At 46.1% G+C, this 21,935-nt stretch overlaps 1 long non-coding RNA gene across 1 annotated transcript in view; it reads left to right on the plus strand.

Moving 5' to 3' along the window:
• Positions 1 to 19,563, plus strand: part of LOC134988401 (uncharacterized) — a 41,022-nt gene extending 21,459 nt beyond the window's left edge. Inside the window, exon 2 of the long non-coding RNA XR_010193883.1 lies at positions 19,010 to 19,563. This is a non-coding gene — a long non-coding RNA (uncharacterized LOC134988401). The remainder of the gene's footprint in view (positions 1 to 19,009) is intronic.
• The last annotated feature ends 2,372 nt before the right edge of the window (positions 19,564 to 21,935 follow it).

A 21,935-nucleotide genomic window follows, 5' to 3' on the forward strand; every position in this document is an offset into this window, starting at 1 on the left:
CTAATTAATTTCCAGTCACGGTGAGAAATGGAAGGGACAGATCAATTGACGAATAGAAATGTCAGTCGTCCCCCCTCCCCCGCCCCCCCTGCTTTTGCAGCTGAGTCTTGCGGCTTCTGCCTCTCCCTCGTCGCCTTTGGGGGATTCGTCTTTGTGCTGCTGTTCTGTTTTTCTCTCTATCTCTCTGTTTGGTTCGTTCTGTTCCGATTTGTGTTTTGATCAAGCTATTAAAAAACCACGGTGTAATTTAAACTGACATCAGAACCCGGACACGTGACCTCAATTCTCTCCGTTCCATGCTGAGTGTGTATTTAAGGTCACTTTAACATGCTTGGCACAGCTAACGCTTCACACACAAGATGTATATCTGAGCCAAAATAACCCTTTTCCCCCCGGAGGTGACTAAAGGATTTCTAGATGTTCTACATTTTCTTGAGGTTTGGGCATACAATGTAACTTCATTTCTGATCAGTCATCCATATCCAACATAAAATATTACATCGCTCATACAGGCTCAAGGAAGATATTGGTGGAATGTTTTAACTCTTGCGCAAACGTCCTTGTGTTCCAATTCGCTCATCATTTATCATAACGCAACTTTGAGTCATGGAAAATTTTTGGTATGACAATAGCATAATTAATTCAAGGAAAAGCAAAACAAAAAATAACATATTATAAATTTGCCACAAATGAAATTGCCCACAAATTGTAAAACGCAATTAAGAGGATAATGACATTCCTTATAGGTTATCAGAAAGAAAGAATAAATGTTTCAGAGACCCTGCCATCGTTGGAGAAGACCTTTTACTATCCACGTTGTATTTACCACTTCTCATGCTGAAGGCCGTCCAAGTCAAACATGGCTGGTGTCAAAGCAATAACCTACAACGAGACAGAAAATAATGCCGCAAGCTGTGTCAACATGTAATCTCCAGTTAGGTATTTGTCCTGGCTTAGTGCTTGATGAGTGGGTAACAGAAGTGCAGGGGCCTTATCCAAGCTACTCACACCGCTGAGCAGGCTCTCCTGACAGCTACAGACAAGGGTCAGGCAAGGGAGAAGAATGTCCATGGGAGGCTAACGTTTTATGGTGGTTCCAGGATCACAGGCAGCAATCTCCACAAAAATGGCCGCCAATCTTCTTCCCCATTCCACTTCCTTCCTAGCAAATCCACAGGAAGACTGCCAACCAATTAGAGCAGAGACTGAAGGAAGACTCCAAAAGCTGGATGTCGAGTTTTCCTGCCTGAATTCTAAAGTGGCAGACTGTAGAACTCAAATCTAACTTCTGCACGTGTTATATCTGCCACACCTGCACTGTACATGGTTTTGCCAATTATAGAAAAAGTTTGCTGCTGTGATCAGGTCTGAATTAGGCTTTAGCACCGGACCACACTGGAAATTAAAAATAGAATTCGCTATTGGCAAAAATCCCTCTCCCAGTTTAATTCTGCTATATGTAGACAATAGTCTTCCATGGATAAGTTGCCACTAGCAACCGGGATTCCGGAGCTTGCTCAATTTCCCCGTGAGGCTGTTACTGCGATCGGAAACACCTGAACCCCAGAATACATCCAAGGGATGCTTATTTTCCCCCCGAAAAATGATGTTTTTCAGCAAAATTGTTTAATAAATATGCCGCCAAATGTCATATCCCATTAGAACAAGTCCATTTTGGAAAAGGGCAAAGAGAGACCAGAGCAATTTTCAATAAACTTTATTTAAAAAAGGCGTCGTTTGAGGGGTGACAGATGGGGCTGTTGAGAGAGGAGAGCTGAGGGCGCCGTTGAGCAGCCAGAGCGAGGGAGAGAACTATAAGGGTGACGAGAGCAATACTCAGGAGACAGAAATAAGCAGCAGAGCGAGAGAGAGAGAGAGAGAGAGAGACCTGCTCCACTACACAGAACATTATGAGGGAGATGTACTAAACAGTGATAAAAGTGGAGAAGTGAGCCAGTGGAGAAGGTGCCCATGGCCACCAATCAGCATTGACTTAGCATTTATAATTTGCATACTATAAAAGTAAACAGAGCAGCTGATTGGTTGCCATGGGCAACTTCTCCACTGGCTCACTTCTCCACTTTTATCCCTGCTTAGTACATCTCCCCCTATCGGCAATACCTGTGCAGACAGCGGATTCCCCGGGAGACAGTTCCAGTTTGTTTACTGTAACCATCTTTAATACATACAGTAGCATGCAATATGTCATTGCTAAGAAGGGACTTACAGCTGTATGCCACTGCTTAACAAGATCATTGGACCCCAATGTACACATAATGACCCCCTGCAATTTTCTAGTGCCGTTCCAGACCCCCTTCAAGCCAAATGCAGATGTAATGGACAGTACCGCCCTGGGAGGCTACACCGCTCACATACACTGGTCATGTCCCTGCCTGTAATAATCCTTGTTGTACTACTTGTCACATTACACAGATACTACGGTAGGCACATGAAAACCGCCGCCCCCCCCCCCCCCCCCTTTTTTTCTTTTTGATTCATTTTAAATCAAAAAAGTTGTTTATCCTGCGTCCTTTGCTAGTGGTAAATCTCTCTGCACATCTTACGTCTGCCCCGCCTGCAGCGCAACATGTAGAGTTGTACACTGAATCAGCCCCATAATACATAACTTTTCTCAGAAGGACTAATATTCGGAGAACAGAAGATCCTTTTATATATTTATAAATTATTGCTTCTCCCGTTCTCAGATCTAAACAGGATTCCTGTATCTGGTTTCCGTGGCCCTTTTCAAGATGGGCGCGACTGTAGATCTGACGGTGCGCAGCGTTTGTTGTGCTTGGAAGGTAAACACAAACGTCTCCAGAGCGAGGCCAAAAACATAGATTCATGCCACACGCCTGTAACATAACATACGTCATACGGCTAGATTGCACGTTCTTGATCCACTCCCAGGCTTTCATATGAAATCAATCATACAGCCGTAGCTGGCTGGATGCATCGATTTTCTGGTGCGTTAGGTCAGTGTGTAAGTTATTTCCCTCTTAGGTCGGTGTGTAAGTTATTTCCCCATTGCCTTACAGATAAATGGGACTTTTCGTTAGCGTGTTACTGTTTTCTGTTCCAGCCACTGAACGTCATCTAGTGTAGGGTCTGTGCAGAGTTATTGGATATCTGTTCAGCACGCACAGAGCTATCAATAAAATTGGTGGCTCTTATTTGCATTTTTCAAGTGTTTTATCTGTCATTTTTTTAAAACATTAATTCGAGTCACACGTGAAGCCGACGTGCAAGGATTTGATTGAGATGGATGTTGTGTAAAATTTATTGGAAATGTGCTGAATGTTCCTGGGTGGTGATTGGGCTGTTTAGACGCAGCCGCCGCAGCCCGCTTCCCCCCCCAAACAGTCCAGACACACCTACTTTGCCTGGACCGCGCCCACTAAATGGCGGGCAAACGCCGCCGGCCCGCCCCATCCCTCCCGGTGACCGCCTCTGCTTGTCAATCAGACAGAGGCGATCGCAGGGCTGAGACAGGCATCGGCTGTCTGGCATGCACCGGAGCATTGCGACACCGGCGCAGTTCAGACCAGATAGGCTGCTGTGCAAAAACGCACAGCACCGATCAGGTCTGAATTAGCCCCACAGTCGGAAGCAGATTATGCACTTAACATCGGGGCTGGTGCAGAGTGACGGTACGACCTTTGGTTGCTCATACAGATACAGCCAGCAGGATTTCCGTCCTTGCACACTGAGACCCATGCTTGTACATCAGAGGAACGGCATTAGCATACAGTATGGTTGCAGATGCGACTACAGAAAAAGTGTGGGAATGGAGAACTAAGGGGTCTATTTACTAAGCCTTGGAGAGAGATAAAGTACCAGCCAATCAGCTCCTAGCCGCCATGTTACAGCATAATTGATTGTCTACCCTCCCAGAACAGCCGAAAATCCGGTGGCACTTTCGGCCCCCCATGAAAGGAGGGCAAGTCTCCCGGAGCCTGCTAACGCCAGACGACCAGCTCCTACAGCCGCCTGTACACCCCCACAGCCACCGCTTACCTATAGCAAGTGGGCGGAGCAGTGACATGAATCCCGCTCTACAAAGCCGGTAACCGGTCATTGTAGAGCTGGAGACAGGACCTATTCTGCTGACGTAGCTGCCCTCTCCCGGAGAGGGCAACCAGAAAGTCGGCAAGTGTGTGTTATAGGCTGGGTTTGAAAAATAACAGGTAAGAGCTAATTGGGTGGTACTTTATCTCTCTCTCTACTTTATCTCTCTCCAATGTTTAATAAATAGACCCCCATGTTACTGGCCCATAGCAGTGCCCTTCAGAGTTCGGGCAAGGGCCTGTCAGTGTTCTTGCTGTAAGATTGCAGTGGGTGCAGGCAGTAGCAGACGTATCACCATCATGGTAGTGTGTTTGGAGATTATGGGTCTCGCCTCTGGGGTAGGTGTATGTGCTGCACCCTCTGCGACAGCGGAGGGGGCAGATTCAGGGGGACGCTGTGCTGTAGTTTTGTGCAATTACTTAGTTTACAGAGAGAACACTTCTCACAAGGAACTTTTCCTGCAGATGAATCGCACAGAACGGAGATGGATGAAATATTTATCAGAGTTGCACAATAAATGTATCACACTCAGCAGATCTGCATTAGATGAAATAATCGTCAAGGCAGGTTCTGCGGTTGTCTGAAAATAATATCTCAAGCACTTCTACCTCTTTTAATAAATAATGCCTTAAAAAATAATCTGAGTCTGATTTACCAAGTTGGTTTGCATGTCAAAATCTTATAAAGGATTATTCTTTTTGCTCTTCCCACCAAGGACGAACGGAGGATGACAGAAAAAAGATATTTGTTTAAAAAATACTGGTTAATATTTAAATGCAAAATAAAAACCTAATTGAATCAGACTATAACATTTCTGTGTCTGAGGAACAAACACTATCCTTGCCCGGGTAACCCTGTATGACTGGCCCGCGTCATTGCCCAATCTGGCCACATACAGAGAGGGCGGATGGCTTCTGGAGTGGATGGCGCCTGTTATAGTAAGATGATGCCCACACAGGATAATGGGGGTCATTCCGAGTTGATCGCTAGCTGCATTTGTTTGCAGCGCAGCTATCAGGCTAAAAATTGGCAGTTCTGCGCATGCGTATGCGGCGCAATGTGCACGCGCGACGTACGGGCACAACGAACAATGCAGTTTTGCACAGGGTCTAGCGATGCGTTTCAGTTGCACTGGTTGCCGCAGAGTGATTGACATGAAGTGGGCGTTTCTGGGTGTCAACTGACCGTTTTCAGGGAGTGTGCGGAAAAACGCAGGCATGCCAGGAAAAACGCAGGCGTGGCTGGGCGAACGCTGGGCGGGTGTGTGACGTCAAATCCGGAACTGAATAGTCTGAAGTGATCGCAAGCGCTGAGTACGTTTTGAGCTACTCTGAAACTACACAAAAAATTTTTTGTAGCTGCTCTGCGATACAACCATTCTCACTTCTGCTAAGCTAAAATACACTCCCAGTGGGCGGCGGCTTAGCGTTGGACGGCTGCTAAAACCTGCTAGCGAGCGATCAACTCAGAAAGACCCCCTATATGTGGGACCCGCACTCACCTTCTGACACCATACAGACTGCGCAATTAGCCTGCAGCCAATATAATTACTGAGCAAAGACCAATACGTGTTCTACTATTATCCATGATAAACAAAAAACATATAGGATACCACTGGACCAGCGCTGTAAGGAGGTCAATTGTTTTCGTGTTCATGCAATCTCATTTCTTTGGCTCAATGTACCCAAAAGAAAGAACATAGAAGGAACATGGTGTGATACCTTCTAAAAACAAATTTAATATCACAAGTTCACATAAAATTAAAACATAAAAGGTCAGTGTGTTATGACCAGTAATCTCTTGTTCTATTTAAACAACAATAGATGTCTAGGCATTCTTTGGTGGACTATATCCTGAATGGATAGGCAATGGGTAATTACCAAATGCAGGTTGAAAACTGGCACAAACAGTTTTACTGGCGTGTGGACTTCAGGCTTTCCAGCTGCAGCAGGAGAGTTCCTCTGATGTCCGTCCGCCTTCCTTCTTTGGCATAGATCGTACCCTTCTCAAAGGGAGCTGACCTTGAAAAAGACCCAGGCAGGGTCGGAACGCGTGGGTACCCCGGTGGATCTATTCGTGAGAGGAGGACGTGGTACGATCTATGCCAAAGAAGGAAGGCGGACGGACATCAGAGGAACTCTCCTGCTGCAGCTGGAAAGCCTGAAGTCCACACGCCAGTAAAACTGTTTGTGCCAGTTTTCAACCTGCATTTGGTAATTACCCATTGCCTATCCATTCAGGATATAGTCCACCAAAGAATGCCTAGACATCTATTGTTGTTTAAATAGAACAAGAGATTACTGGTCATAACACACTGACCTTTTATGTTTTAATTTTATGTGAACTTGTGATATTAAATTTGTTTTTAGAAGGTATCACACCATGTTCCTTCTATGTTCTTTCTTTTGGGTACATTGAGCCAAAGAAATGAGATTGCATGAACACGAAAACAATTGACCTCCTTACAGCGCTGGTCCAGTGGTATCCTATATGTTTTTTGTTTGTCTATTCGTCTTTGGAGTGTGGTGAAACTCCTTTTTAGTTTACCCGGATAGCAGCTGTGGTAGCGCACTTTTTTGCCCTTTTACTTCTGTATATTATCCATGATAATCTGACCCTTCGGGATATTAGAGTCTTCAATATTTAGGGGTAGATTTATCAAAGTTTGGAGAGAGATACAGTGTAAAGTAGCAACCAATCAGCTCCTAGCTGTCATTTTTCAAAAACAGACTGTAACATGACAGTTAGAAGCTGATAGGCTGGCATGTTATCTCTCTCCACTTTATTTCTCACCAAGCTTTGATACTGTACATCTCCCCCCTGACTGAGCAACTGGTGACGGCTGTAACTCATAAGGTTTGATACATCTCCTCCTTGATAAGTGGATAGGAGGAGGTAACTAGAAGCTGATTTTTCAAAATGTATGCATGTAACAAATATTGTGGTAGTACTGGCACAAACTCTGTCCTGTCATTGTCATATTAGGATAGCAATACTAGATTAATGCCATTTGGAAACATATTGGCTTCTTTGACTAAATCATAAAAAAGATAGGATTTTAAATACCTACCGGTAAATCCTTTTCTCGTAGTCCGTAGAGGATACTGTGGTCCATTTAGTACCATGGGGAATAGACTGGTCCACTAGGAGCCACGGGCACTTTAAGAATTTGATAGTGTGGGCTGGCTTCTCCCTCTATGCCCCTCCTACCAGACTCAGTCTAGAAAACTGTGCCCGAGGAGACAGACATACTTTGAGAGGAGGATAGAAAAGGAAAGTGGTGAGATTCCGAACCAGCACACACAACAAAAGGAAAGCCAAGCTAACCAAACTTGAAACAATAACAGCAACGGCTGACCTAAAATTACTTAACCAAGTAACAGTGCAGGAAGAACGAAGCACCGGGCAGGTGCCCAGTATCCTCTATGGACTACGAGAAAAGGATTTACTGGTAGGTAATTAGAATCCTATTTTCTCTTGCGCCCTAGAGGATACTGGGGTCCATTTAGTACCATGGGGATGTACCAAAGCTCCCAAACCGGATGGAAGAGTGCTGAGGTTCCTGCAGAATTGATTTACCAAACTGAAGGTCCTCAGAGGCCAAAGTATTGAACTTGTAGAACTTAGCAAACATGTTCAAACCTGACCAAGTAGCTGCTCGGCAGAGCTGTAAAGCCGAGACACCCCGGGCAGCCGCCCAGGAAGAACTGGTGGTGCAAGTAGAAAAAATGTCTTATAGGTACAAAAAATGGGTGTGGCCAAATGCCACATGGGTCATGGCCAATGAAAATGGGGGCATGATACACATATGGGGGAGAGGCAGATACACATATGACCCCAATAGTGCCAGATATATGTTGCCCCACAGTGAGAGATACACATTGCCCCACAGTGCCAGATACACAAATGCCCCCAGAGTGCCAGATATACATTGCCTCACAGTGCCAGATATACATTGCCTCACAGTGCCAGATACATATTACCCCACAGTGCTGGATACACATTGCCCCCAGAGTGCCAGATACACATTGTCTCACAGTGCCATATATACAGTGCCCCACAGTGCCAGATACATATTGCCCCACAGTGCCAGATACACAAATGCCCCCAGAGTGCCAGATATACATAGATACACATTGCCCCACAGTGCCAGATACACAAATGCCCCCACAGTGCCAGATATACATTGCCTCACAGTGCCAGATACACGTTGCCCCACAGTGCCAGATATACATTGCCCCACAGTGCCAGATACACAAATGCCCCCAGAGTGCCATATATACATTGCCTCACAGTGCCAGATACACATTGCCCCACAGTGCCAGATACACATTGCCCCACAGTGCCAGATACACAAATGCCCCCACTGTGTCAGATATACATTGCCCCCCCAGTGCCAGATACAGAAATGCCCCCACAGTCTCAGATATACATTGCCCCCCCAGTGCCAGATACAGAAATGCCTCCACAGTGTCAGATATGCCCCCAGTGCCAGATATGCCCTCAGTGCCAGATACACATGTCCCAACGGCTAAATTCTTAAGGGTACGCCGTACCCACCCGTACCCGCCCACTTGCACCGCTGGGAAGAACCCACCAACCTAGTAGAGTGGGCCTGAACAGATTTTGGAACCGGCAAACCTGCCGTGGAATAAGCATGCTGGATAGTAAGTCTGATCCAGCGTGCAATTGTCTGCTTTGCAGCAGGAGACCCAATCTTACTGGGATCATAAAGAACAAACAGCGAGTCCGTCTTTCTGTGACGAGCTGTTCTTTTCACATACACCTTCAAAGCCCTCACAACATCCAATGACTGAAGTAGCAGAGGTGTCGGTGACAACCGGAACCACAATAGGTTGGTTGATGTGAAATGCGGACACCACTTTAGGAAGAAATTGCTGCCGAGTTTTGAGTTCAGCTCTGTCCTCATGGAAAATTAAATAGGGACCTTTGTGAAACAAAGCCCCTAGCTCCGACACACGTCTTGCTGAAGCTGACAGGACAGGGACACGCAGCTCCTCCGATGCGACTCCAGATTACCACAGCGGTACCAGGGGGTCATAGCAGGGGGGAGTGACTATTAGTGTACTAGGACCCCTACCAGGGTACTAAGTCTGCAACCCGGCTAAGCTTGGCATTAGCGATAAGGGTGCGTTGGGGGCTGGCTCCAAACAAGTCTGTGTCTCCCTGAATCGCTCTTTGTGGGTTAATTGTGCTTAACCTGTGTGTGTGTGTGTGTGTGTGTGTGTGTGTGTGTGTGTGTGTGTGTGTGTGTGCTGTCACATTTACATTATGTCAGGCAAAGAGTGTGTTTCTACTGGGTACTCAGGGTTCACAAGCTAGCGGGGCTGAACCGGAGTGGGTTAATTCTCTCAAAGGAATGATCTCCACTCTTTCTGCAAAATTGACCCACAATGAGAAAGAGACGCAATACTCAATACAAACTGTGGATGAGTTTATGAACAGAGACTCAGTCCCCAAAAAAGCATCTCAGTCCCCTCCCATTTATCCGCAAAAGCGATCTCTGGCCCATATCCTGCAATCTGACTCTGACGCTGATGGGTCAGACTTGGAGGAGGGTGAGGTAGACTTGGGAAGGGAAAATGGTGCTGGTGACTGCTGGATCCTCTCTTTGTGAAACCCCGCCCCTTCAATGGCGCTGTCTTCCCGCTTTTTTTATACTGGCTGAGGAATCTGGTGCTTAAAATTGAGAGAACCTGTTTTAAGGCTGTATTGCCAGTCTGGGTACTGTGTACAGTGTACTGCGACGCAGTTGTGTACTGTGTCCGGAGACTCATTCTGTCTCGTTTAGAAGCTGTGCGTCTCCATACCCTCATAATGGCCGGCGCCCCGCTAACCGGGACGCCAGCTCAGTACTCACCACTCTTCATTCTTCTGGCTCTGTTAGGGGTGGCGGCGTGCTGCGAGAATGTACGCTCGCCGTGGTGGGGCTTGCGTATAGTTCCCTCAGGAGCTCAGTGTCCTGTCAGCGGGGTATGGGACCATTAACCCTTCAAGAGGTTGGGCCGTCCCATTCCCCCTAAGTCCCACGTAGCAGGCAGGCTGGTGCCAACCAGTCCTGCCTGAAAATAACAAACATATAAAATAAATGCAGAAATCTCTTCAGGAGGTTCCTTCAGCATGACCGGCTCCTCCGGGCACATTTTCTAAACTGAGTCTGGTAGCCCACACTATCAAATTCTTAAAGTGCCCATGGCTCCTAGTGGACCCATCTATACCCCATGTTACTAAATGGACCCCAGTATCCTCTAGGACGTAAGGGAAAATAAATCTATATTGAGACTACTGTACAGTGGGGGTCATTCCGAGTTGATCGCTCGTTGACGATTTTCGCAACGGAGCGATTAAGGCAAAAATGTGCATGCGCATGGTACGCAGTGCGTATACGCTAAGTATTTTAGCACATAACTTAGTAGATTTACTCACGTCCGAACGAAGAATTTTATTGTTGAAGTGATTGGAGTGTGATTGACAGGAAGTGGGTGTTTCTGGGCGGAAACTGGCCGTTTTCTGGGAGTGTGCGGAAAAACGCAGGGGTGCCAGGATAAAACGCGGGAGTGTCTGGAGAAACGGGGGAGTGGCTGGCTGAACGCAGGGCGTGTTTGTGACGTCAAACCAGGAACGAAACGGCCTGAACTGATCGCTGTGTAGGAGTAAGTCTCGAGCTACTCAGAAACTGCTAAGAATTTTCTATTCGCAATTCTGCTAATCTTTCATTCGCAATTCTGCTAAGCTAAGATTCACTCCCAGAGGGTGGCGGCCTAGCGTGTGCAATGCTGCTAAAATCTGCTAGCGAGCGATCAACTCGGAATGACCCCCAATGTGTAAACGATACTGAATATCACTGCATGGCCCATGGTGAAGAGAAAGGGTGCTCCAGTTTCTTGTCTCTCAATTCTCCCTTCTGCTGCTCTTCGTACAATTTATAGACTCTTATACCCAATTTCTCAGGCAGTGAGGAAGAGTAACGGAAGGCTGTTTATGTAAGCCTGATGGCATTTTAGGGGGACATGTACTAAGCGGTGATAAAAGTGGAGGAGTTGCCCATGGCAACCAATCAGCATTGACGTAACATTTAGAATTTGCATACTATAAACGTATACAGAGCAGCTGATTGGTTGCCATGGGCAACTTCTCCACTGGTTCACTTCCCCACTTTTATCACTGCTTAGTACATATCATTGGTGAATGATTGACAACCATTTGTATTTGTTCAGGTTCCTCCAAGATTCCCCATGGTATTAGTCGCTGCTTAATGGGTGAGCAGTAGTGTTGATAGATTGGTTTGGGTGTGTATTGCATGCTGATATAAGTGTATTTATTGTGGGTGTGGTCTCCTCATAAGGATTTTGATTGCATGCTCTACTGTGTATGGTGACACCATTTTCCCAGATGGGTGCAACGTTTAAATTAAGGTAGAGTTGTGCACCAGCAAATGGTTTGGGATGGAAGTGTGTTGAAGTTTCCTTCCTTTTATGCCAACATATTTCCTCATCCTTTCCTCCTCCTAATATCTGTCAGTAAACATTTGAGATTTGACCTTTCTTAATTTGAGCACTGTCCGTGTTTATATCAATATTATTTCTAACTGTATTAGGCTATGTTATGAAAAGGGGTCTAATGAGACATAGACCTGATCGCAGCAGCAAAATTTTTGTCTAATGGGCAAAACCATGTGCACTGCAAGTGCGGCAGATGTAACATGTGCAGAGACAATTAAATTTGGATGGGGTGTGTTCTAACTTGCAGTGTAAAAAATAAAGCAGCCAGTATTTACCCTGCACAGAAACAATATAACCCACCCAAATCTAACTCTCTCTGCACACGTTACATCTGCCCCGCCTGCACTGCAGATAGTTTTGGCCATTAGAAAAAGATTTTGCTGCTGCGATCAGGTCTGAATTAGGCCCATAAGCCGCTAGGGGCATTTAATCATAGTTACCTACTTTCTGGAGGCGGTACAAGGGCGGAGTTACAGTGACAACACGTTTAAGCCACGCCCCCGCTCTGTAATGCCGCTATAACAGGCATTTTCCAGCAGGGGGCGTGACTACGATGACGCGATTCTTGTTGAATCGCGTCATCGAGTGTTCGGACCGCCCACTTTACTCTCAAAGTGGGTGTCCGGGCAGGAGGGCAGTGAAAAGTTGGGAGACTTGTCTGCTCTTACGTGGGGCCGGGAGGGTCACCCGATTTTCGGGAGCCTCCCGGCCATTCCGGGAGAGTAGGCAAGTATGCATTTAATGCTCTTCACCTCAGCTCATCCCAGACTGTGCACAGGTCATGTGGCTCTGTCTCATATGCCTCCGAGTGTGTCATTCAAGTGCTGAGGAGGGGGTATGAACCAGAATCCCTCCCCTGCAGACAGTGGTGTATCCCTCCATAACACTTTCCTCCTGCCCACACCCACTGTTGACTGTATAGTGGTGCAGGGAAGGGAGAAAGAGCAGAGACTGCTGCTGCTTAGTGATAGCAGTCTCACTTACCAGCACAGCCCATGCTGCTGTGTGCTGCCTGGGGAGAGTTCTAATCGCCCTGATCGCCCCCACCCTGGATCCGCCATTGCCTGCAGACTTGCCTGCACTTTGAGGTTAGACATGCTCTCCTGAACACCAGTGTTGTAGCACATGGGTACCAAGCTTGGGTGTGTGAAGCACCTACTAACCCATGGGCTAAACTAGCTAGTTTTTTTTTATGGAGAGGGATCCTCTGGATTTCTCTCTGCCCCCACTGACGCGTGGGCAAATGTACTCATTATTATCATGATAAATGCCCACTTAGGCGCTGCGAGCAATTTGAAAACAGCGATTAAAATTATGCTTTTTTCAAACACAAATTGCCGTATTTAGGGGGTCATACCGAGTTGATCGCTCGCTAGTAACTTTTTGCAGCGCTGCGATCAGATAGTCGCCGCCTATAGGGGAGTGTATTTTCGCATTGCAAGTGTGCGAACGCTTTTGCAGCCAACGGCACTAACAAGTTTTGTGCAGTTTCTGAGTAGCTCTGGACTTACTCAGCCGCTGCGATCACTTCAGTCTTTTCGGTCCCGGAATTGACGTCAGACACCCGCCCTGCAAGCGCTTGGACACGCCTGCGTTTTTCCAAACACTCCCAGAAAACGGTCAGTTGACACCCACAAACGCCCTCTTTCTGTCAATCTCCTTGCGATCGGCTGTACGAATGGATTCTTCGTTAAATTCATCGCCCAACACCGATCCTCTTTGTACGACGGGCCTGCGCATTGCGGTGCATACGCATGCGCAGTTTTGCCGGGTTTGACCTGATCGCAGTGGTGCAAAAAGTTGCTAGCGAGCGATCAACTCGGAATGACCCCCTTAGTCATCTGTGATCTTCGGTACATGGTATCTGATATATGTTTGTTTTAAAAGATTAAAAATGCAAAAATAAAATATAACATTTTTGAACCCAATTTACTGTAACTGCGACGCATCCAATTCTAACTAACATGTATGTTACAGATGTTTTTCGGTATCTTTGTGCGTCCGCCATCTAATAGGTCCGGTGCATTGTGTCTGTGCTCTGGATTCATCAGTGTGATATACAGAGCCGGCCCTAACCAATATAATGCCCTAGGCAAGATTTTGTCTGGTGCCCCCTAGGCACCGCCGCTAGTTCTGCAGGAGATGCCTGGCATGAGTCAGCTGGCAGCTATGCTACCGTCGGGCGCTTTTTGTTTATGAAAATGCATCTTATTTGCATTACTATATTCTGTGTGCGACTGCGGCTGTATCTGCATACGAAATGCTACATTACAGTGATTTCCAGGAATACACTGTAACGTAGCATTTCATATACAGATACAGCCGCAGTCACACCCAGAATATAGGCATGTTGCATATCATTTTAATCAGCAGAAGCTGCTGGTGCCCCTAAGCATAACAAATGCCCTAGGCACTTGCCTAGTTTGCCTATGCCTAAGGACGGCTCTGGTGATATAGTATAAGTTGTGCGTATCATAAAAGTTGTCTATTTTTGTTTTGTAGTTTTGTGATTACTTTGTGTTCATGTTTTAGCAATCGGCTGTACATCCGGCATCCTTATATAGTCATCATACTGAAAATACAGCGATCTGACCAATAGCGCCAATGACACCTTTTGCGCACTGCCACTTGATAAATTGCGTTGTTTCAGTGGATCCCGGGTCACAGAGCCAGTGGTGGGGTGTAAGATCTTGCAGTCTGACAAAACGTGTCTTTTGCACAGAAAAAGATGCACATTAAACAGCAATTTGCAAAAAAATAACTTTTTGGTACAACACCCAAATCCCCCCAGCCCATCCCACCCCTCATATATCCCTCCCCCCTGGAATCTTTACTGAAGATGAGAGAATCATGGGGGTCATTCTGAGTTGATCGCTTGCTGGCGTTGTTCGCAGCGCCGCGATCAGGCTAAAAATCGGCTTTTCTGCGCACGCACGACGTACTTTCACAAAAAACTATGCAGTTTCACACAAGGTCTAGCGACGCTTTTCAGTCGCTCTGCTGATCGGTGAGTGATTGATATGAATGGGGCGTTTCTGGGAGGTAACAGACCGGTTTCCGGGAGTGTGCTAAAAAACGCAGGCGTGTCAGATGAAAACGCAGGCGTGCCTGGGGAAACGGGGGAGTGGCTGGCCGAACGCAGGGCGTGCTTGTGACGTCAATGCAGGAACTAAATAGACTGAAGTGATCGCAAGGTAGGAGTAAGTCTGTAGCTACTCTGAAACTGCTTGAAAATATTTTTGCATCAGCGCTACGATCCTTTCGTTCGCACTTCTGCTAAGCTAAGATACACTCCCAGAGGGCGGCGGCCTAGCGTTTGCACTGCTGCTAAAAGCAGCTAGCGAGCGATCAACTCGGAATGAGGGCCCATGTGAATTGATAATTACAGGTTTATGGAAGTCCGATTAGATTTCGAGCATAGACTCCTGAACCTGTAGGGCTATGTTAGATTACTCAGATACAGTATACAGGCTCATTCAGATTTTGTCCGTTTAGTTCTACTTAAATATTAAATTTTTATTTAGCTTATGGGACCCTGTTACTGTAATATAATAGTTGTGCGACTCCACTCTTATGTAAAGTATTACCTACTGTGTACGAGTCTCTTGTTCCAATATTTATATATATTTTATTAATAGTTACTGGTTTATCTGTTTTCTGAAGTTACAGTGCGGATTACCCACTGACTGCTGTACATACATTTTCTATCACATCCAGGAAACTTTTTAAAGGAAAGAACAAGGTGACTTTTGATTGGACAGTCATTGTTCTAAAATGCCATGGGCCAGATGTACTAAGCGCTGAAAAGTGATAAAGTGGAGAGAGATAAAGTACCAGTCAGCTCCTAACTGTCATGTTACAGGCTGTCATATGCATATCTGTAACCTGTGCCGTTTTCCAGCATGCTCAGAAGACTCTGGCACAGGGTGAAAGTCTACAGAAGACATGCGGCGGTGAGAAAGGGGGTGGGGGTCCTGCACAGAAGTTGCGCACAAGCCCCTCCTCTCTCTTGACCCGCCTCTGTGCTCATTAGTTGGATAACAGTGATCAGCAATGCACTGATCAGCGCTGGGGTAATGTCAGCGTCATATCTGTGTGGAGTTTGTATGTTCTCCTTGTGTTTGTTTGAGTGTCCTCCCCGCGCTCACTTTCTTTCAACACTCCAAAGACATTCTAATAAGTCACTTGGTTTCTGATCAGGGGTGGGTCTATACTTTTCTTTTATGTGGGGTGGAATGTTTAATAATGAATATGGACTCCTCCCCCTTCTATTCCCGGCTCCTCCCACTTCATGGTGATTAACCATATTTTGAGACCCCTTTCCCTGCATATCATGATAAGTAACCCATTGCAGTCAGGTTTCCGTTCCCTTTTAGAAAATTAATGACCTTGTTATTACTGAGCAAATTCCTTGGAGTTTGCCACGTCACAGCGCAATGCGGACTCCGGGCAAATATTGCCTTTCTCAAGACGTCATTCATGATAGCCGTGCTAGCAGGTGTCAATAATGTGTCTACCATCATTGTCGTCATCACATTTTCCCGGGCTGAGGCACCTGGGCAGCCAATCAGAGTGTCCCGGCAGATAACACAATTTCCCTAACGCCTGTACTCACAACGTTACGTTTCCCTTCTGTAACTAAGAGTGACACAGTTTCTGGAACATTGTTATGTATGAATCTTTAAATCTGTATGTGAATGTATCCTATCTAGTTGTGTGTTTACAGCAGGTATAGTTTATGTATTATTTATAGTTACAATATTGTGGGATATTTAATGTGGTTCCCAAAGGTCTATGGAGATTTGCATTACGTGCGTACCAGGGCCCTCATTCCAAGTTGATCGGTCGCAAGGCGAATTTAGCAGAGTTACACACGCTAAGCCGCCGCCTACTGGGAGTGAATCTTAGCTTCTTAAAATTGCGACCGATGTATTCGCAATAATGCGATTACTAACTACTTAGCAGTTTCAGAGTAGCTCCAGACTTACTCTGCCTGTGCGATCAGTTCAGTGCTTGTCGTTCCTGGTTGACGTCACAAACACACCCAGCGTTCGCCCAGGCACTCCCACCGTTTCTCCGGCCACTCCTGCGTTTTTCCCGGAAACGGTAGCGTTTTCAGCCACACGCCCCTGAAACGCCGTGTTTCCGCCCAGTAACACCCATTTCCTGTCAATCACATTACGATCGCCGGAGCGAAGAAAAAGCCGTGAGTAAAAATACTTTCTTCATAGTAAAGTTACTTGGCGCAGTCGCAGTGCGAACATTGCGCATGCGTACTAGGCGGATTTTCACTGCGATGCGATGAAAAATACCGAGCGAACAACTCGGAATGAGGGCCCATATACATAGATTATTATTTGTACTCTCGACCTCCCTGACTGTTGCTATCTCCATGACGGAAGCGAGGGACGTATTGTATATTCACTTTTATTCTGTGAGTGGCCATGGTTATAAGTCCATAAATAATTCTGCAGCCCTGTAAGATCTATATACAGTAGCAGCATTGTATGGGTAGTGTGAGTAATTCAGACCTGATCGTAGATGTGCTAAATTTAGCACATCTACGATCAGCTTCCGTGACATGCGGGGGGACGCCCAGCACAGGGCTAGTCCGCCCCGCATGTCAGGCTCTACCCTGCCCGCACAGGTACAAAAGCATTGCACAGTCCAGGCATGCCTGCATTGCCCGGACCGCACCCCCTAAATGGCAGCCAAATGCTGCCGGCCCACCCAGCGATCGCCTCTGTGTGTCAATCAGGCAGAGGAGATCGCGGGGCTAAGACAGCCGTCGGCTGTCTGGCATGCGCCGGCATGCTGCTGCGTCGGCGCATGTGTAGTTCAGACCTGATTCGCACAGCAGCGGTCAGGTCTGAATCAGCCCCATTATACATTATAGAAGTACGCTTTGCACTCTTTGGGACGAATTCAATAGCTTGAAAAGTCGGTTGGGTGTCTGTTTTTTTCCCTGTCTATTAGATAGGAAAAAATAGACACCCAACTGACTTTTCAAACAATTGAATACCCCCCATTATGTTCAGAATGTTTTTTTTTTAATCTTTTAAAAAGTGAATGGAGAGCGAGGGGGGAAGAGGGGAAGGTTAGAAACCTTACCAAGCCCCTACCGGGATTCTCACCATGGGGATCCTGCTGTCGGTCTTCCTTCCGTCGGCATCTCAACCATATATATTCCGTTTAAGGTTTATATGAAACATTAATGCATGTCGTGTTTAGACCTGGGTACCATCCCCACGTTTCTCATAATGTACATTATATACAAATACGCCAAAATCCTGAAAAGTCCATACTTCTAATCCCAAGCATTTCGGATAACGGAGACTCCACTATATTGGCAGAAATGGGCGTGAAATCATTGTTTCCCATTATTCCGCTGGGAATGTTGCAGTAAGATGAGAGAAATGTTTAAATCTGTTCCATGGAAGATTTGCATTCGGTTGTGGAGTTGCGCATGTCTCCGGCTGTATACCTCTGCGCAGAGTCCTCACCACAACATCGCAGAGTTGATTGAATAGACACCAAGTTTATTTATCAACCAGAAATTAGCAAAATTCAGACTATGGAATTTGCAAATTCAGCGAAGAATTACAATGAATAACTGGAAACAATTGCCTGGCCGCAGCTGTCAGCTTCCGTCATCTTCTCTCATCTTCCCTGAATGCCAGATGTGGTGCCATGTATGGAGGCATCTGACCAGCATGTATACCTGAAAATTGTACTGAACGTCTATAGGGGGTCATTCCGAGTTGTTCGCTCGCTAGCTGCTTTTAGCAGCACTGCACACGCTAGGCCGCCGCCCTCTGGGAGTGTATCTTAGCTTAGCAGAATTGCGAATGAAAGATTAGCAGAATTGCGAATAGAAAATTCTTAGCAGTTTCTGAGTAGCTCGAGATTTACTCCTCCACTGCGATCAGCTCAGCCCGTTTTGTTCCTGATTTGACGTCACACACGCCCTGCGTTCGGCCAGCCACTCCCCCGTTTCTCCAGACACTCCCGCGTTTTATCCTGGCACGCCTGCGTTTTTCCGCACACTCCCAGAAAACGGCCAGTTTTCGCCCAGAAACACCCACTTCCTGTCAATCACACTCCGATCACTTCAACGATGAAAATTCTTTGTTCTGCCATGAGTAAATCTACTAAGTTTTGAGCTAAAATACTTAGCGCATGCGCACTGCGTACCATGCGCATGCGCATTTTCGCATTAATCGCTCTGTTGTGAAAATCTGCAACGAGCGAACAACTCGGAATGACCTCCATAGTCCCTTACATCAGCGTACGTACTTGTTTATAATTAACTCTCATATATAATGAATAATGAGATAAAAAAATTGTCACAATAGTAAATACAATCAAAGCATGTTTTTTTTTTTAATTAATCCACATGATCTGACTCTTCATTTCAGCCCATACACTGGAGACCTTTATCATCACGTCCCTGTGGACCTCACAGAGCTGCTACACAAGGGACCCTACTGCACGCTCTCCATATATAACCAATGTGTTCTGTCCTTGCTGACGCATTTCTGCAACACTTCCCCAGTATGGGCAAGCCTAAATACTGTCCAACATGGCACCATAATGATTGACATACAGTAGGTAACACCAGCATCACACTGGATGTTGAAACGTTGCTGGGAAGGACTATAGCTCTTGGTTTTTCTGCCCACTTACCTCTTTCCCTAACATCTGTACAGTATGAAGCCAAATCCCTGCTAAAGAAGGATTGCGAAACGCGTCGGGTGACTTTCAGGATAACTGTTTCTATTTCTTAGTCCATGACAGAAGTTTTCACAAGGGGGCTGGAGGCGCGCCACAAGGGTCACCCTTCTTACGTTTCAGATCTTACACCGGCATATACTCACTAAATGCAATGGCCTGCACCCTATTAGGCAGCAAGATATATAACCAGCGTATATGTTTTAATAGTTATCATAATAAAGATGTTTTATACATACTGCACCAGGAACTCATCTGATTTGAGCACTTCTAAAACCTTACCCGCGTACAGTTACCAGTATTGCGCTTTATTAAGTATAGGCACAATAGTCCAATTGGGTATTACACACACTAATGGGCAAAACCATGTGCACTGCAGGTGGGGCAGATGTAACATGTGCAGAGAGAGTTAGATGTGGGTGTTTCTGAGCAGGGTAAATACCGGCTGCTTTATTTTTACACTGCAATGTAGATTTCACCCAAATCTAACTCTCTCTGCACATGTTACATCTGCCCCACCTGCAGTGCACATGGTTTTGCACAGTTGCTTGCATTTTTGGTTTGCTAACTACTCTGAATAAGGCTCTCTTTTCTTGCCTTGCTTATAAGACGTTAGGAGGATCTTTCTCCGTGGTCCTGGTTCCAGGAATGAGACGCATTTTTATCTAGAGACTGCTTCTGGAGATTGTCTATATGGTGACAGTGATATGGTTGCACTGTAGGAAGTTTGCGACCTTAATGTCAGTATGATACCTGGCTATAAGATGCTGCTGGGGACTGCAGCTTCTGCCCCTTCCCTAACATCTGCACAGCACAGACGGATCACAGCTTGAAGACAGCTTCTGTGTTTCTGCAGTTCAGCTTCAAACACGGAGCCAGCTGCCAAAAGCCAAGACTCGAGCAGTTAGCGGAGCACTTCAGCTCCTCCGAATACGTCTCAAGAGCATAATGTCCCAGAAATAGAGGTTGGCGAGTGTGAAAGTTAAGAAGGTTGTTCCATAGACTTGCGCAAGAGAGCCACCTGCGTACGCAGGTTGTGTGTAACCTCAGGGGGGTGATGTCCTGGATCTCCTGCCCTGCCCCCATACGTGGCCACATTTCCTGTAGACTGTTCATGTTACCGGGTTCTCTGGAGGCCTTATAGCGACGTGTTGCAGTTACCACTTTGATATCATTTTAGTTATTATCATGAAACATTTGGAATCCTCTATCAGGAGCAAATCATTTACATGAATATATTAATTATTGGAATGATTTAAAGAGAGGAGTCTATGTTACAGCTCGTACTGTAAAGTAAACGGACTCAATGGGCGGTATTCAATTCTTTCCGCCCCCTTCCACACGCATTCTGTTTCTGCTGACGGGTGTGGTGTCATCATTTCAGCATGATACCCCCCGGGGTAGCGAGGGCACCCAACCCTTTACGCAGCTAAACCTGATTATTATGAGCGCGATATGCGCGATAATAGGGATCACTTTAAAAAGGAGATTGGGCGTGATATATCATTTGAATACCGCCCAATGTTACAAATTGGGGAGATCATTCTGACTTTTCCCTTCATGACTGTCGCACAGGGCCGCGAGGTGGACCACAGAGCACTGGTAAGCACTGCGGGACGGAAGCACCTTGCTTAGCTGCTGGGAAGAGGCCAAGCTGGAAAGCAACAAATACACTGGCATGTTCCCAGTCCAGAAGGCGGAGCGTCAGGCATATATAGTGTACCATATATATTGTGCCTGACAGGGTTAAACCCAGCATAGGTGTATATTTTTGCTGGTGGGTGCTCGGCGGGAGGCAGCAGCAGGAATGAACGGACGGCCACGGCACATTATGCCACACACCGTAATGCCCATTACACAATATGCCACACACCGTAATGCCTATTACACATTATTCCACACACCGTAATGCCTATTACACATTATTCCACACACCGTAATGCCCATTACACATTATGCCCCACACCGTAATGCCCATTACACATTATGCCACACACCGTAATGCCTATTACACATTATGCCACACATCGTAATGCCCATTACACATTATACCACACACCGTAATGCCTATTACACATTATGCCACACACCGTAATGCCCATTACACATTATGCCACACACCGTAATGCCCATTACACATTATGCCACACACTGTAATGCCTATTACACATTATTCCACACACTGTAATGCCTATTACACATTATGCCACACACCGTAATGCCTTTTACACATTATTCCACACACTGTAATGCCTATTACACATTATGCCACACACTGTAATGCCCATTACACATTATGCCACACACCGTAATGCCTACTACACATTATTCCACACACCGTAATGCCTTTTACACATTATTCCACACACTATAATGCCTATTACACATTATGCCACACACCGTAATGCCCATTACACATTATGCCACACACCATAATGCCCATTACATGTTATGCAACACATCGTAATGCCCATTACACATTATGCCACACACCGTAATGCCCATTACACATTATGCCACACACCGTAATGCCTATTACACAATATGCCACACACCGTAATGCCTATTACACATTATTCCACACACCGTAATGCCTATTACACATTATTCCAC

Source organism: Pseudophryne corroboree, chromosome 2 (genome assembly GCF_028390025.1).
Source record: "Pseudophryne corroboree isolate aPseCor3 chromosome 2, aPseCor3.hap2, whole genome shotgun sequence".
Classification (NCBI taxonomy): Eukaryota; Metazoa; Chordata; class Amphibia; order Anura; family Myobatrachidae; genus Pseudophryne; species Pseudophryne corroboree.